The sequence below is a fragment of the Ranitomeya variabilis genome, chromosome 4 (genome assembly GCF_051348905.1).
Source record: "Ranitomeya variabilis isolate aRanVar5 chromosome 4, aRanVar5.hap1, whole genome shotgun sequence".
NCBI classification, from domain to species: Eukaryota; Metazoa; Chordata; class Amphibia; order Anura; family Dendrobatidae; genus Ranitomeya; species Ranitomeya variabilis.
Window position 1 is genome coordinate 553,678,540 of NC_135235.1, and position 11,514 is coordinate 553,690,053.

The window sequence follows — 11,514 nt, forward strand, 5'->3', positions numbered from 1 at the left end:
GCTCCACAACTATGCTCGTGACTACAGCACTGACATAGATGTGGAGCATCAGCAGCCAGTATTTAATCCAGTGGCCAACGTGGGTCTGGGAAGACCATCCAGCTCTGATGCGTGTGTGAGAGAAACCTTTGCTGACTACTTTATGAGTTCAGAAGGTGCCGTGCACTGGCAATACTCCTGTGTCGGTGATGTGCAGCCGGACCAGCAGAGGATGGACGAAAACTAAACCGAAGACTGAAAACTACACTGAAAACCAAGAAAAATTATTACACTTTTTTGGACTAACGTTTGTATTATCTTTTTGTTTGTTAAAAAATATTACTAATCTTACTATTTTTTGCTTTATTTCAAATTATACTGTTATTTTTTTTTTTAGTATAATTATGAGTGGTGGGAAAAAGAGACCGTCATATTGTTCTCTGATCTCCATCACTGGTTGTGTGATTATGTTATATAATGCTGAGGGCCAATTCTTGTGTGTGTGCGGTGCCGTGAACGGAGGGTAACCATAGTGGCTTCATCAGGGCCCATTCATGAGTTGTAGGCCTAGGAAGATATTTTTTTCCTCGTATATTCTATAGGTCCCACAATCATTTTTAAATCCCGCAAATTTTATGTAGTTGATTAATTAATAACACATTTCATATACCCCTTATGTTATTGTGGAATAAATACGCCATGGAATGGTGAAAATATAAATTATTTTATAAAACATTGAAATACGGAATGAAAAAAGTCATTGCTTAGTTAAACCAATTTTTTTCTAAATAAATTTTAATTGTAAATCTCAATTATAGGAAATGAGTTTATTTTTATATTGATTGAAAAACCAAGTCGGGTGTGGGTGTACAAAAACAGTGTGACAGACTGTATGAAATGGACCTGCATTATGACTGTCACCCTTTTAACTAATTTAAACTAGTATAGTCCGGGCCAAAACCAATGTTTTCGGAGTTGCTATCTTGAGTAATAATAATGGCTGGTAGGCCGGTGATAGCGTTGCTCATGCTGCAGTGGCTGTGACAGTGGTGGTGGTTTTGGCCTCACACTCTGTTTGACACCCATTACAATGTCCACTAGGGGGGTAATTGGTGCAGGTTCCCCAAACGCATCCAAAACAGCATGCACAGAGCTCATAAATTTGCTCTGTCTATCCGGTGGCAATAACCGTGCCTTGCTCACTATACTTGAGCCAAATAGATCCATGTAATCCTCTTTTGCCGATTTGTTAAGAAGATCTATTGTATCATTGACCCTTTTTGTTGTTTGATCTTTTTTTTGTTTTTGTTTTGTTTGTTTTTTTTGTTGTTTTTTTTTGGGGGGGGGCAGTTATTGGCACCAGATTGATAGAGGTTTGTTGGTTTTGTGTGGCATCATTTTGGTCCGCTGAAGCCGTCCCAGAAGATGTTGAACCGGTACCTAATGCAGCAGAAGTTCCTGCTACAACAGGGATAGAGGCTGGTGCGCCAAAAGAAGATACATCATATGCTGACTCAGATGTTCCAGATGTTCCAGATGTATTTGGGGTTGAGTCCTCTCCGGGCTCAGGAGCTGGAATGTTCCCTTCAGTGCTGTGAAAACAAAGACAAGGAATTTTTTAGTTTGATACAAAAAATTATATTCATCATTACTGCATTGACTTTATAACAAATCACCTCCTCAAAGTCCTGCTGGTGAGCAAGAAAGAAATTCTTCATACAGACTGAAGTTCCCTTTGGCCGGGGAAGACCCGCTTTTCGATAGGTTGCTCTGTATTTTTTTAGACCGATCTCGCACCAACCTCCACCGTTGTTTGACATCTTTATCTAAAAGAATAAAATAATATGATCATTACATTCCATTGAAAAATGATTGTTAGGAAAGGCCGTAAAAAAATTATTACTAATTTTCAGCTGCAGGGCACAGTTGTAGCCATCATAATCCGGATAAAGGTCCCGGAAAATCCTGGTCCAGCAGTTATCCCGGGCATATTTATCTTTGTAAGCCTTATTGGCCGGGCCCCAGATGGCGGGCATGTCCCTTATCTATAATGGATACCAAAATGTAATTAAAAAAACATACCCATATGTAAGGCTGTGTGCACACGTAGCATATTTTTCGCGGTTTTTTTCGCGGTTTTTCGCTATAAAAACGCTATAAAACCGCGAAAAAAAACGCTAACATTAAGCATCCTATGTAATAGAATGCATTTTTTGTGCACATGCTGCATTTTTTTCCTGAGCGGAATCGCATTCCAGAAAAAAATGCAGCATGTTCATTAAAATTGTGGAATCGCGGCGATTCTGCACCCAAAGGAGTGCACTGATCTGCTTACTTCCCGCACGAGGCTGTGCACACCATGCGGGAAGCAAGCAGATCATGTGCGGTTGGTACCCAGGGTGGAGGAGAGGAGACTCTCCTCCACGGACAGGGCACCATATAATTGGTAAAAAATAAAAGAATTAAAATAAAAAATAGCGATATACTCACCTTCGATGTCCCCCGCAGTGTTCCCGCCTCACCGCTGCATGCTGCCGCTTCGGTTCCTATAGCTGCTGTGCGGTGAAGGACCTGCGATGACGTCGCTGTCTTGTGATTGGTCGCGAGACCGCTCGCGACCAATCACAAGCCGTGACGTCATCGCAGGCCCTTCACCGCACTCCAGCTATAGGAACGGACGCCGCTGAGGTCTGCAGGTGAGTATAACCATTTTTTTTATTTTTTTATTATTTTTAAACATTCTATCATTTACTATAGATGCTGCATAAGCAGCATCTATAGTAAAAAAGTTGGTCACACTTGTCAAACACTATGTTTGACAAGTGTGACCAACCTGTCAGTCAGTTTTCCAAGCGATGCTACAGATCGCTTGGAAAACTCTAGCATTCTGCAAGCTAATTATGCTTGCAAAACGCTAGTTTTCTGCGGGTATATGCATGCTAATTCTGCATGCGATATACCCGCGGCAGGAGGCGCAGAATTGCCGCGGAAATTTCCGCGGCAATTCTGCAACATGTGAACTCGGCCTAATAGTTACATTCATAAAATGTATTAATTAAAGAAAAATATAGAAAATGTAGACACACCGATATGTTTTATATATAGATATATAACATATATATATATTATAAATACATATTGTAGCATGGCTAAAGGGTGTGTGGTCGACGGGAGGTATGTGCCACATAAGTGCCTTGTTGCCGTAATGTAGCCCGGTGTATTTCTTTATTGTATATAATCATGTATATATATCTGCTTCGGCACCTGTAGTGATGTCAGACCACATGGCTAGTCATGTGATGGGTTACTGGGTGTGGTTAGCTCTATATAAGACAGGCAAATGCTCTACACAAGAGAGATGTGTGGAGGTGAAACCCTCCTGAGTGTGTTAAGGCTACAAGAGTGAGCCTGCTGGACTGGACACTTTGCTTTTCTTTTCCTGAACTTAAGGCTATTTTGTTTACTGTTATTTTTCCATGTGGTTTATGACGCAATAAACCCTCTGAACTTTAAAGGAACGTGCCTCCTGAGTGTCAGCCATCGCACCTGAGTGAGTGAAATCCCTACAATTGGTGGTAGATGTGCGAGCAGCGTTCCCAGCGGAGACGAAAAGTCTGTTATTGAATGTCCTGGGTCAAGTCTGTTGTAAGCCAGCCGGGGAAAATGGAGGAACTGCTGAAACACTTGGTCCAGTCGCAGAGCCAGCAGGAGCAACGGCAGCAAGAGACCAACAGGCTGTTGATGCAGCAGATACAACAGAGCCAGCAGCAGATGCAGCTTCTGGTAACCACCATCCAGGGCAAGTCGAGTGCCCCAACCCCAGGTTTGGCTGATGACACCCACGTCCGGAAGACGGTAAGATGCACATTACAGAAAATGACCCCCGGGGATGATGTTGAGGCCTTCCTGACGGTGTTTGAGAGGGTCGCTGAGAGGGAAAAACTCCCGCCAGAGCAGTGGGCAGAGGTACTGGCACCATACCTGACGGGAGAACCCCAGAAGGTGTACTATGATTTGACCTTGCAGGATGCCAAAGAGTATCACAAATTGAAAGTCGAGATTCTCGCACGTTTGGGAGTGACACTGACTGTCAGGGCACAGCAAGTTCACAGCTGGGCCTATCACCGGGACAAACCACCTCGCTCTCAAATGTTTGATCTGTTGCACCTAGTCCAGAAATGGCTGCAGCCAGAATTGTGTACACCTGCACAGATGGTGGAACGGGTGATGATGGATCGGTTTGTGCATTCCCTCCCGAGGTCCATACAGACTTGGGTTGCCCAGGGTGATCCCCAGAATGCCGACGAGCTGATCGGACTGGTTGAGAGATACCAAGGGTTGGAAAGCTCCTCCGGGAGGCAACCCATGCCGTACTGGGGGTCCCAGAAGGGAGCTGAGTCCCAAAAAGGGGTGGTGCGTCCAAGGTCACAAAGGGCGGGGAAGGTGGTGCCCAAGGTCCCTACGGGTGATGTTATTTGTTGGAGGTGCCACCGGCCTGGACACATAGCTGCCCGTTGTTCCCAGACCACTGAGCAGATGGACTGCAGCATGGGACGCCGTTGTTCATACTATGCGTATCCAGCCTGCAGTGTGAACTCTCCGCCCAACGAGGGACCTCAAGCGTGTCCCGTAAGGGTGAACGGTCGAGCAGCAACGGCGCTGTTAGACTCAGGGAGCTTAGTGACCCTGGTGAGGGCCACTTTCCCTCTCCACCTTCTCCCGGGAAAGAAGGTCGGCGTGCGGTGCATACATGGTGATGCCAAGGACTACCCTTTGGCCAGGGTGGACATTGAAACGGCATATGGCACGGAGTCCCACATAGTCGGCGTCGTGCAGGACTTGTTGCACCCTATAATTATTGGCCGGGATTTCTGTTTGTTTTGGGATTTGTGGGGAAAAGGTTCTGAGGTCGCTAGCACACCCAGAGACAGACAGGTTTCCTTTTTGTGTTCTGGTTGGGGATGAGGAGGAAGTGTCCCCTGCATCTGACATTCTGGAGTTAGAGGTAACCGGTGAAAATTTTGGGACTGCCCAAAATAGGGACCCCACTCTGAGGGAAGCCTTTAATAATGTCACGGTTATTGACGGGGTGGTACAGGAGCCGGGGGCAGACACAAGATTTCCCCATTTTCTGATGAGGGGGGAGTTGTTGTACCGGGTCACGAAAATAAGGGAGGAGTTGGTAGAGCAGTTCTTAGTGCCAGGTCCATATAGACGGAAGGTGTTGGACATGGCCCATTCACACATCTTGGGTGGACACCTAGGGGTGGAAAAAACGCAGGAACGGGTTGTGCAGCGGTTCTATTGGCCTGGGTGTCACCGGGAAATAGTGAACTATTGCAGGTCCTGCCCTACATGTCAGCTAACTGCTCCCACTCCTCATTTCCGGAACCCTCTTGTGCCCCTGCCCATTATTGAGGTGCCGTTCGAGAGAATTGCCATGGACTTGGTCGGTCCCTTAGTTAAATCAGCCCGGGGCCATCAGTATATATTAGTCATCCTGGACTATGCCACACGCTATCCTGAGGCAATTCCTGAGAAATTCTTCCTCGAAGAGTATAGCCCGCGAGTTGGTCCATGTCTTTTCCCGGACAGGTCTGCCGAAGGAGATCCTGACTGACCAGGGGACACCTTTCATGAGCAAGGTGATGAGGGAGTTATGCAAAGCCCTGAAAATCTCCCAGTTGAGGACCTCGGTGTACCATCCCCAGTCAGATGGCCTTGTTGAGAGATTTAACAAGACACTGAAAAGCATGCTGAGAAAAGCTATAGAGAAAGACGGAAGAGACTGGGATTGTCTTTTACCCTATCTGATGTTTTCCATTCGTGAAGTTCCACAGGCCTCCACAGGGTTCTCACCGTTTGAGCTTCTATATGGCAGACATCCGCGAGGACTCCTGGATATAGCCAAGGAAACCTGGGAAGCCGAAGTCACGCCCCACAGAAGCGTCATTGAGCATGTGGCCCAGATGCAGCAGAAGGTGCAAAGGTGATGCCTATCTTGAAAGAACACCTCCTCCAGGCACAAGAAGCTCAGGCCAGAATCTACAACCGGTCTGCAAGAGTGAGGCAGTTCAATCTGGGAGACCGAGTTCTTGTGTTAGTTCCGATGGTGGAGAGCAAGTTCTTGGCCAAATGGCAAGGGCCATATGAGGTTGTCGAGAAGCTTGGGGAAGTAAATTATAAAATTCACCAACCAGGAAGACGGAAACCATTCCAAGTATACCATGTCAACCTCATCAAGCCGTGGCAAGATAGAGAGCCGACAGTAACTCCATCGTTGTTAAGCAACCCAGAAGGTGAGGTTGGAGCGGTTACTATAGCGGAGACGCTATCGAAGACCCAGAAACAGCAGTGCCAGGAGTTACTCCAGAAAAACAGGGACCTGTTTTCAGAGTTGCCAGGACAGACAAAGGTCATAGAGCATGAGGTCCTAACAGAGCCACATGTGCGGGTGAACGTGAAGCCCTATTGTATTCCTGAGGCTCGTCGAGAAGTTATCTCCAAGGAAGTGGAGCGTATGTTGAAGCTCGGAGTCATTGAGGAATCCAAGAGCGGTTGGTCGAGCCCAATTGTCCTGGTCCCAAAACCTGATGGAGAGTGGAGGTTTTGCAACGACTATCGGATGTTGAATGAGGTCTCCAAGTTTGACGCTTATCCCATGCCCCGCGTTGATGAGCTCATCGAAAGGCTTGGGCCCGCCAGGTACATAACCACCTTGGATTTGACGAAGGGGTATTGGCAGATCCCCATGGCACAGGATGCCAAGGAGAAGATGGCGTTTTCTACACCAGATGGATGTTTCCAGTATGTCCGGATGCCGTTTGGCCTACAGGGAGCTCCGGCGACCTTTCAGAGGGCTATGGATAGAATCCTTGCACCCCATAAGGCATACGCTGCTGCGTACCTGGATGATATCGTCATCTTTAGCCCGGACTGGGAGAGTCATCTGGAAAAGGTCCAAGCGGTGTTTGATGCTATAAGAGAGGCCGGATTTACAATAAACCCGAAGAAGTGTGCCTTGGGTAAAGAAGAAGCTAAGTACCTTGGATACATAGTGGGTCGTGGAGAAATAAAACCCCAAATCAGTAAAGTGGAGGCAATTCAAACATGGCCAAAACCAGTTTCCAATAAGCAAGTTAAAGCCTTCCTGGGAATCGTGGGATATTACAGGAGGTTCATCCCAAACTTCGCCACGATGGCTGCGCCTCTGACTGACCTGCTAAAAGGGACAAAATCAGTAATGGTTAAGTGGTCCGAAGAAACAGAGTCAGCCTTCCAAGAAATGAAAGAGGCTTTGTGTAAGCAACCCGTTCTGATGGCTCCAGACTTTAATAAAGAATTTATTCTTCAGACAGATGCCTCAGATGTTGGGGTAGGAGCAGTCCTTTCCCAAGAGCTACATGGGGAGGAGCATCCTGTTCTCTATCTGAGTAGAAAGCTGTCTTCATCTGAAAAGAACTACTCAGTCGTGGAAAAAGAGTGTCTGGCCATAAAGTGGGCGGTGGACACGTTACAGTACTACCTGCTGGGTCGTAAATTCAGACTAATATCTGACCATGCCCCACTTAGATGGATGAGGGAAACAAAGGGTAAAAATGCTAGGGTCACCAGTTGGTTCTTAGCCCTGCAGGACTTCAGTTTCCATGTGGAACATAGGGCCGGAAAGCTGCACGGTAATGCGGATGCCCTATCAAGAATCCCTTGTTTAGTGGGGAAAAGTGCCAAGCCCCACGGCTTTAGGCAGAGGGGGGAGGTATGTAGCATGGCTAAAGGGTGTGTGGTCGACGGGAGGTATGTGCCACATAAGTGCCTTGTTGCCGTAATGTAGCCCGGTGTATTTCTTTATTGTATATAATCATGTATATATATCTGCTTCAGGACCTGTGGTGATGTCAGACCACATGGTTAGTCATGTGATGGGTTACTGGGTGTGGTTAGCTCTATATAAGACAGGCAAATGCTCTACACAGGAGAGATGTGTGGAGGTGAAACCCTCCTGAGTGTGTTAAGGCTACAAGAGTGAGCCTGCTGGACTGGACACTTAGCCTTAAGTTCAGGAAAAGAAAAGCAATTTTGTTTGCTGTTATTGTTACATGTGGTTTATGACGCAATAAACCCTCTGAACTTTAAAGGAACGTGCCTCCTGAGTGTCAGCCATCGCACCTGAGTGAGTGAAATCCCTACAATATGTATACCCATAGAGAGAGCGTAGGGCAAATATTTACCCAAACATGTACAGTGGGGCAAAAAAGTATTTAGTCAGTCAGCAATAGTGCAAGTTCCACCACTTAAAAAGATGAGAGGCGTCTGTAATTTACATCATAGGTAGACCTCAATTATGGGAGACAAACTGAGAAAAAAAAATCCAGAAAATCACATTGTCTGTTTTTTTTATCATTTTATTTGCATATTATGGTGGAAAATAAGTATTTGGTCAGAAACAAACAATCAAGATTTCTGGCTCTCACAGACCTGTAACTTTTTCTTTAAGAGTCTCCTCTTTCCTCCACTCATTACCTGTAGTAATGGTACCTGTTTAAACTTGTTATCAGTATAAAAAGACACCTGTGCACACCCTCAGTCTGACTCCAAACTCCACTATGGTGAAGACCAAAGAGCTGTCAAAGGACACCAGAAACAAAATTGTAGCCCTGCACCAGGCTGGGAAGACTGAATCTGCAATAGCCAACCAGCTTGCAGTGAAGAAATCAACAGTGGGAGCAATAATTAGAAAATGGAAGACATTCAAGACCACTGATAATCTCCCTCGATCTGGGGCTCCACGCAAAATCCCACCCCGTGGGGTCAGAATGATCACAAGAACGGTGAGCAAAAATCCCAGAACCACGCGGGGGGACCTAGTGAATGAACTGCAGAGAGCTGGGACCAATGTAACAAGGCCTACCATAAGTAACACACTACGCCACCATGGACTCAGATCCTGCAGTGCCAGACGTGTCCCACTGCTTAAGCCAGTACATGTCCGGGCCCGTCTGAAGTTTGCTAGAGAGCATTTGGATGATCCAGAGGAGTTTTGGGAGAATGTCCTATGGTCTGATGAAACCAAACTGGAACTGTTTGGTAGAAACACAACATGTCGTGTTTGGAGGAAAAAGAATACTGAGTTGCATCCATCAAACACCATACCTACTGTAAAGCATGGTGGTGGAAACATCATGCTTTGGGGCTGTTTCTCTGCAAAGGGGCCAGGACGACTGATCCGGGTACATGAAAGAATGAATGGGGCCATGTATTGTGAGATTTTGAGTGCAAATCTCCTTCCATCAGCAAGGGCATTGAAGATGAAACGTGGCTGGGTCTTTCAACATGACAATGATCCAAAGCACACCGCCAGGGCAACGAAGGAGTGGCTTCGTAAGAAGCAATTCAAGGTCCTGGAGTGGCCTAGCCAGTCTCCAGATCTCAACCCTATAGAAAACCTTTGGAGGGAGTTGAAAGTCCGTGTTGCCAAGCGAAAAGCCAAAAACATCACTGCTCTAGAGGAGATCTGCATGGAGGAATGGGCTAACATACCAACAACAGTGTGTGGCAACCTTGTGAAGACTTACAGAAAACGTTTGACCTCTGTCATTGCCAACAAAGGATATATTACAAAGTATTGAGATTAAATTTTGTTTCTGACCAAATACTTATTTTCCACCATAATATGCAAATAAAATGATAAAAAAACGGACAATGTGATTTTCTGGATTTTTTTTTCTCAGTTTGTCTCCCATAGTTGAGGTCTACCTATGATGTAAATTACAGACGCCTCTCATCTTTTTAAGTGGTGGAACTTGCACTATTGCTGACTGACTAAATACTTTTTTGCCCCACTGTAGCATGGTTTAGGAAAACCCCTGGACTTAAAACAAAAAAAGATTTGCAGGATCCTGTTTTTTGTCATAGACTTGTATTAGCAACGGATTGTGACGGATGGCCATCCGTTTCATCTGTCGTGCGCAGGATCCGGCGTTAAATCGGTGTCCGTCGTGCGGAGGCAACGCAGATAGAAACAATAGAAAGAAGCCTAACATGGCCCTTGGCCGGGATGACACATGCGAAAAACACGGCCAAGTCATGCATGTTAATACCTGGCCTTGGCTAATGCACTTCAGAGCGTAGTTTGCAGCTCCATGTATAACCCCGCAGACTACAATCATGAGTAACAGCGGCAATGGCGGGTATTAAAAAACGAGAATTGGCTGTGTTTAACACGTGTGATCCCGGCCTAGTCCCTCTCTTCCCACTGCCTGGTAGCGTTGTGAAATGTTGTAATAACTATTGCCATTGTAAGGTGACCTTAACCCCAGTTAATAATATCCATTATTAACCCCCCAAAAAAAATTGGCGTAGGCTCACGCCCAATTTTCTTGTCAAGAAAGGGAAAGCCAGCAACTGCATACTGATAATTTGTAGCCTGGGAAGGGGTTCATCTTCCCAGGCTATGAATATCAGCCCTCAGCTGTCTGCGTGGCCTTACTGGCTATTAATATAGGAGGACCCCAGAAAAAAAATGACATGGGGTCCCCCTATATTTTATAGCCAGAAAAGGCTACGCAGATAGCTGTGGGCTGATATTCATAGCCTAGAGAGGGGCCATGGATATTGGCCCCCGGCTACAAATACCAGCCCGCAGCCGCCCCAGAAATGGCACATCTGTAAGATGCGCCAAATCTGGCGCTTAGCCTCTCTTCCCACTCCCATGTAGCGGTGGGATATGGGGTAATAAGGGGTTAATGTCACCTTGCCATTGTAAGGTGACCTTAACCCCGGTTAATAATGGAGAGGCGTCAATAAGACTCCTCTCCATTATTAATCACAAAGTACTGAAACTCAAAAAAAGAAGGCACAGAAAAAAGTATTTTAATATTCTAAATTTTACCATATTTACAAATCCCTCAATGATAGCTGTTGTCTTTTCCGATGTAGTCCATTGATATCGAGTGTCCCACGACGATCTGCCATGGATAACAGCCACATCAGGAGATGTGACTGCTCTCCATGGCTTCCCAAACACACTGACAGGAGCAAAAGCTCCTGCAGTGTGACTGCACATGCTCGAGAGTTTACCGGAGTTCAATGAACTCCGGGACTCTCACTTTACGACACTGCTGCGTGAGAAAATTTTACAGCAGGTCAAGTGCCGTAAAGTGAGCTCCCGGAGTTCATTTAACTGCAGGAAACGAAAAGGCAGCTGCGATACACTGCAGGAGCGATTAAATTCTGCAGTGTATAACCGGAGGACATCGTGGGACAAGCGATATTATGGATTATGACGGAAAAGGGTTTTGTTTTTTTTTAACAGGATCATTGTGGATGGTGGCCTTCGGGGATGTATGTGGTGAGTATGTACTACATGTTCTATGTTGTATGTAATGTATGTTTCTCCTTCGCCTCATTGGGGGACACAGACCGTGGGACACAGACCGTGGGTGTATGTTGCTGCCACTAGGAGGCTGACACTAAGTGATACAAAGAAAGTTAGCTCCTCCCCTGCAGTATACACCCTCCTGCTGACTCTCAGCTAAC

At 46.1% G+C, this 11,514-nt stretch overlaps 1 long non-coding RNA gene across 1 annotated transcript; it reads right to left on the reverse strand.

Annotated features, from left to right (window-relative positions):
* Nucleotides 1-223: 223 nt before the first annotated feature.
* LOC143769152 (uncharacterized) lies at nt 224-1,970 on the reverse strand. Its single transcript, XR_013214233.1, has 3 exons — nt 1,883-1,970; nt 1,656-1,805; nt 224-1,571 (listed from the first exon to the last, which is right to left on the reverse strand). It is a non-coding gene; the product is annotated as an uncharacterized LOC143769152 (long non-coding RNA).
* Between the last annotated feature and the right edge of the window lie 9,544 nt (nt 1,971-11,514).